The 6,263-nt window shown below is 45.3% G+C and overlaps 1 pseudogene; it reads right to left on the reverse strand.

The window, feature by feature from the left end:
• The window catches only part of LOC119287898, a 12,099-nt pseudogene extending 6,831 nt beyond the window's left edge, over positions 1–5,268 (reverse strand).
• Between the last annotated feature and the right edge of the window lie 995 nt (positions 5,269–6,263).

A 6,263-nucleotide genomic window follows, 5' to 3' on the forward strand; every position in this document is an offset into this window, starting at 1 on the left:
GTGAAAAAAGCCTCCTAGGAGGTGAGTTTACAACAGCATTGGCCAGTTAGTGTACATCCCAGGATGTGGGCAGAACAACCCTAAGCCCCTGGGCACCGGCTCTAACCCAGCAGCGGGCCTCTTCTTTAATCCTATCCACTAGGACATCAATCGAGGGTGTCGCATTGTCGAAGACGCAGGCGTTCCTGTGCTTCCAGAGCATCCAGGGAACAAGCAAGGCAGCATGGAAAACAAGCACTTACTCTGGTCAAGTCGGTACTCGGTGCTTGTTTTCCATGCTAAAACTGAACAAATCTTTCACTACTTTAGTCAACTGCACCACATTTGACAAACTTTTGTTCTATTCACGCAACTTCTACATTAGCAGTTTAGCACATAGTGCTCAGTTTTAGATATTAAATGCAACATCCAACTTGTTGTACGTCTTGCTCCATCTCATTCTTTCACACTAGGTTATAGTATTTCAAGCACTAGAAAGTGTCACCCACAGAAAGTAAAGAGATATACTCATTATCTTACTTTGCTGAGTCAGGGGGGGTATCTCTTAACCACTCCAGATCAATGGTTCCATGATCTCTGACCATTCGATTCAGGAACTCCTGAAAACAATAATTTTTGTGAGCATAACTGATATCTCAGTCCTACAAAAGAATTCAGTCCTGTGCTTGCTATTTCAACAAAACATCAAATACTGCATACAGAACTAGTAAATCATTGTCTCCTAGTCCTAGTTAGTGCTTACAATTAAACCCTAAGGTTACTGTGGCCTTAATTCTAAGAAAGAGAATAGCCATATAACTATCAACAAAGCATCAACCAGTCCAAACATAACTTATTAAATCCTACTGTTCAGTTTGTACCTGGATTCGCTCTGCCAAAACATTGTTTATTCCTCGTCCCCGGATAGCGCTAGAAATTGCTCGTACATCTGCACACCGTACTGCTTCCCAATCAACAGAGTCTCTTCTTTCAGACTTTCTTTCTTTCATGTAGCCATCAGCACAAGCCTGTCTTCGAAGTTTATCCCAATCGAAGTTTTCAGTTTTTTCTTTCCTTGTGGTTCTTGTTTTCTTTGGTCTTGCTTCTTTATCTGGTCCTCCATTATAGAAAGGAAAACCAGATTTGACAGTAGATTCATCCACCGTGTTTGCTGTTTCTGCTATCGTTCCACCAGTGATAGAGAGTGATTCATGCTCCTGGAAATCTGATGCTTCAAAAGTAGAGGGAATTCCATGCTGACTTGCACCATCATCATTACTGTTGTTGTTTTGATTCTTTGGCATTCAAGTTCCTTGGTTGAGGCATCATTTCCTGCTAATGAATCGAAATTGCTTCCCAGCTGCTGAGAAGCTGCACCACCGACACTACCAACAGAACTGTTATGTGAAGGATTATCCCCAGAACTCGATAATTCTGACTGAAGAATAGTTTCCGAAATTATAACACTTTTAGAAGATGACATATCCTTCTGGAACTGTATCGCTCGTGAGCTTTTTTCTGATGTTATTAATTCGATGGAGAAATCTGGAAATTGTTGTGCTTTGGGGTCAACTTCTGCCTCTTGGTGGTCGCATAAATCTGCATTTGCTTCTTTGGAGTTGAAGGAATAATTTTCACCTTTAGTCAACTCATAAGCACTAGCATTGTTCTTTGTTTCTACATGTATCTTCTCATTGGTTATTGACAGCTCAAAGTTCTCTCGTAGATCTGGTCTTGCACCGTTGTCAAAAAAGTCAAAGATTCTTACCCCTCCTACTGCAACCGTGCTAACTATTTCCTCATCGTCTTGACTGATAATATCATCCTTACAATTTCTATTAACTGTCCTTGGAGGAAAATTTGCAGCAAGTGACATATACGCAGAGCTGTATTTTGAAGAGAAAGAAATAGCAACCATAACCAGAGTTTGTAAACAAGAATAATTATTCATTTGTTTTAAAGAACAGAGAGTATCAGAGTATTGGAGGTGACTATCATACCTGGAAAGATGGTCAGACACATTCTGAGTGAGGAAAACCCCTACTACGGAGTCAACTACTGATCCTTTCCATGGAGAAAAGTGCCTGTCGCCTAATAAACATGCAAGTCAACATAAGCTATATATCTCAACCATCGGCTCATGGAAATTTGAATTTAAATTTAAAAACAATATAACACTTTCACACCTGTCTTTCACGTATACTGCAATTTGCTGTATTCAGAAATCATATACTACGAGTCTAAAGATTACTATAATATTCTACCACCGGTGTTAATGGAACATGAAGGTTTCCACATTTACCCTTTATGAAATTAAGCCAAAATCCAGGTTTGGAAGCAAAATGCCAGCTTCCCAAAAGTTCATTATGACAACATAATCCACCACATTGAGCAGTGGGGTTACTTCAGCGTTAAAGATTTTCAAACTAGGATGTCTGATAGTTGTTAATGTGGATATTTCAACAACTATATCAACCAAGTCTCTTTGGTTGGCAAACCTTTGAGATAGGTGTCATGTGGTAGAAAGGGCTATGAAGAATGTTCAAGGAAAATTGAATTCAGCATATCATGGATGTTAAAATTGATTTGAAATCTTAATGAATTTACACCTCCAACAAAGTACCTTGAACTAGTCGCATGCGTTCTACAAATGAATTAGCACGGCCTTGAAAAACTTTTCTTTCTTGTTGCCACCATCTCTCTTTCTCAACATCATTCCCATCTACAGGCTCATCAGTTGCTTTCCCCATCAAGAGGTTCCAAACTCTAGTTGTCTCAAAATCCAAGTCAACTTTAGCTCGAGGGCGCTGCTTCTTGACTAAATCCAACAGCCACTCATATGGGAAGATCATCTGACTATCAAATGGTACAAGAGAATTTGATAGACTACCTGTTTCTCCATAAGGGACAACAGCGGATGTGGTCAAGGATGGATACATCTCATTTGTATGTACAGGCTCGGTGTTCAAATCAAGATATTTCAGCCCTGATGCAACTCCTTGAAGGAAATCCATATATGTAGTTGATGTATATCGTGAGTTGCGTGACCTTTTTCCTGTTGCTTCATAATAAATATCATGGTAGAAATTTTTATTATTCGGAGGCTGAAAATTTCCCTCTGATCTGCGGTAATGACATCGTACCCTTCGTGAACGTTTCTTGGTAAAAGGTTTAAAACTGGGTCTTCCATACAGGGCCTCCAGGCATGACTGAGATGATAATCGTGGCGATACTTTTGCCCTATTCATCTCAACATTCATTATAGGAACATACGAAATCCTGCGGACTCGGACCGTTCGCTTCTTTTTTATCCCACCAGCTTGACAAAATCCTAGCATCTGAGCGGCAGTCCTTAAGATGATCGAGTCCCGTGAGCCGGCTAGAGAGGACTTGCTCTCTCTACGTTGTTGATCCTTCTTTTTCTCCACTCTCGACACCTTAGTCATCTGAAATTCTGTGGATGTTGTTTCACGTACAGACATAGCTGAGCGACGCATAGAAAAACCAGCTTTGTTAGAGTCGTTCACCTCCAAGTCCTTGTTGTTCCCTTCCAGTATGGTAACCCCAATCCTTGTGGCATCAAGACTATGAGTGCTTCCTACACTGTCTTGTTTTCTTGGTGGCTCTCTGCTAAAACATCCAGAAGTTGCAGGTGAAACTTCTTGTGTACAGTTTATTGCCATCTCTGGCAAATGTATGTACTCATCTAACAATTTGTTCATCTCGCAAATCATGCCAAAAGCTAATCCTCCTGGTGAATTTTCCATGTCCAGATGCAGTCCATGTGCACCCTGCGCAGTTGATACAGTGGCGGTTGAACAGAAAGAGCTTTTAGCATGAATGAGTATTTCCTCAACGTGGTGGCATGAGTTGCCAGCTAATGATTTGCCTCTCAGCACTCCCTGTTCACAAAGTTCGGACTGCAACCTTCTTCGGACTGATGCAGCTCTGCTTCTAGCAGCATCTTCTGCTCCCCTAGAGACTGATTGGTCGCTAACAGGTCCCGAGCAATTCTCCAGAGAGCTGAGATTCCTTTTCTTCCGAACATAACTTCTCTTGGCTTTCTGATTTGGTGGTTTTCCTTCTGGTGTTGTAACAGCAGGCTTTTGCTTCTTGATTTGCTTGTCTTCGCGTATTACCTTGGCTCTATGTTTCTTCCTCCGGGGCTTCAGTTTTCCTGCAGGGGCCTCCTCATTTTCCTTGAATGCAGCAGCTGCTGCTGCTGACAGAGGTGTGTGATCGTTCAGTTGGCTTTGGGTCTTGAGCTTTTCTGGTGTCTGCTGATACGTTTGCATGTTCTGATCAGTTACACCTTCAGCAAGCAGTGAAGCCAATTCATTATTAGTATTTGAAGGAATAGCTGATTGTAATTTACTGTGCCTATCAGAGAGATCTGCTGCTGATGATGATGATTGTTGGCTATCATCTACTTGGAATAGTGCTTCTGCATCTAAACCATTTGGCTGAAGATGTATTGGTGTATGTTCAGAACTGCAATTAACTGAAACTGCTAGTACTGTCGAAGGATCTATGGCCCTGTCATTGGCAGCAACATCCGAGTCCCTTCCAAGTGACAAGAAATCCCTTGGAGCAAGCTCAATAGAAACATCATCTTCAGAATCTGCAGAGGAAAAACAGAATGATTCTTTTTTTTTTCAGCCCAAATTAAGCTTGGACGAAGCTATATCATAAAACTGAAGATGCAATGTCGCCGTGAAGAGAAAATGCTCACCTCCTGCGATGCCGGGCAGGGCAGGAACTAGAGTGGGCGTATGAGGTAGTGGCCTTCCGGTCAGCATTGGTGCAGGCAGGTTATGGGGCGGCCAGACGGAGTTGCCACTGCCTTGCTCGGCGGCGCCGCTCATCGCTACGGCTGTGGCAGCAAGATTTTGCCACGTGTTACCAGGAACGTTCTCTTGGTTCATTGCAGGATTTGACTGCTTCTTCTCCGCAACCTGAGCAGAGAAGTGGATAATCGAATCTGATAAAAAAAGGACTGAATAGCAAGTGGATGATCGAATCTGATAAAAAAAGGACCAAATAGCAAGAGGCGAAAAAGAGAGAAACCTCCGCAAACCCCTGGAAACGGAGCGGCGGATTTGGGGGTGGCGCCGTGCCGTCCAATCTGCCGGAGAAAGATTGATCCGGCTGAGAGAGGGGAGGGCGCCAGAACAGGATGCGGAAGAGGCAGAGCTGCAGGAGGGGAGGGAGGGGCGGAGCGGCGGAGGCGCGGAGCAAAGCGGCGGCGAGTTTGTTCATGAACGAGAGCGGCGGCGGCCAGAGGTAAAGGGAGAAGGATGTGTCTCCTGCGATCTCTCTACTTAATTAAAGCATCTATAACCGATCCTACAAGATTTTAACTTCTTTCTTATCTTGAGGAGTTAACGGCACCTAGTCGAGCCTTCTTTTAACTTCTTATTATCTCAAGAAGTTAACGGCAACTAGTCGAGCCCTAAACTTCTTATCTTTAGGAGTTATAAGAGCATTTTCAGCCGTTCGGCCCCTCAGAACTAGAAATAGCGCCGCCCTAGAGGTAAACCGGCGATAATTTCGGCGTGGGGTGATTGGGTTCCCAGCCGCCGCCCCTAAACAACGTTTTCTAAAGGTTTTTAAAAACATACTCGGTCAAAATTTGACCAAACACGACATAGATTCGGCGATATTTAGACATTCCACCATCTTTTTACATATTGAAAATTTAATCTAAAAGAGAAAAGACTACTGCTGCCGCGCCGCCGCCGCCTGCGCACGCCTACGGGCCGAAGAGCTTGCTGAAGGCGTCGTAGTAGCCGCCGTCGTCATCGTCCTCCTCCTCCTTCACACCACGGCCGTCCCTGCTGGACCCCTGCCCGGGGTCGCACTGGCGGACGGGTTTGGCTGGCGGCGGCGCCTCGTTGTTGCTGTCCTCAAGGACGATGACGCCTCCCTCGTCGCAGCCATGGCGCCGAGTGGCGATCTCCTCTAGGGTGCGGCGCTGGCGCTCCATCTCCAGCCGGGCCCAGTCCTCACGTGCCCACTTGATGGTGGCCTCGTCGGCGGCGGCCTTGTCATCGTGCTCGCTCTTCACGGCGATGAGCCCCGGCTTCGTCTTCGGCTTGACGAGGCAGGAGGTAGGAGCAGACGAGGCACGGCCGCCTCGCTGATGACGAGGGCGGCGCCACGGGTGCACTGGCCGAACGGCATCTCCACGGGCTCGGCCTTGACGCTGACGAGCGCCAACGACCCGGAGGAGTGGGAGGAGGAGGAGGAGGACCCGCCTACCATGCGCCTCGGCAGCCACGGGC

This window comes from Triticum dicoccoides, chromosome 1A, assembly GCF_002162155.2.
Source record: "Triticum dicoccoides isolate Atlit2015 ecotype Zavitan chromosome 1A, WEW_v2.0, whole genome shotgun sequence".
In the NCBI taxonomy this organism is placed as follows: Eukaryota; Viridiplantae; Streptophyta; class Magnoliopsida; order Poales; family Poaceae; genus Triticum; species Triticum dicoccoides.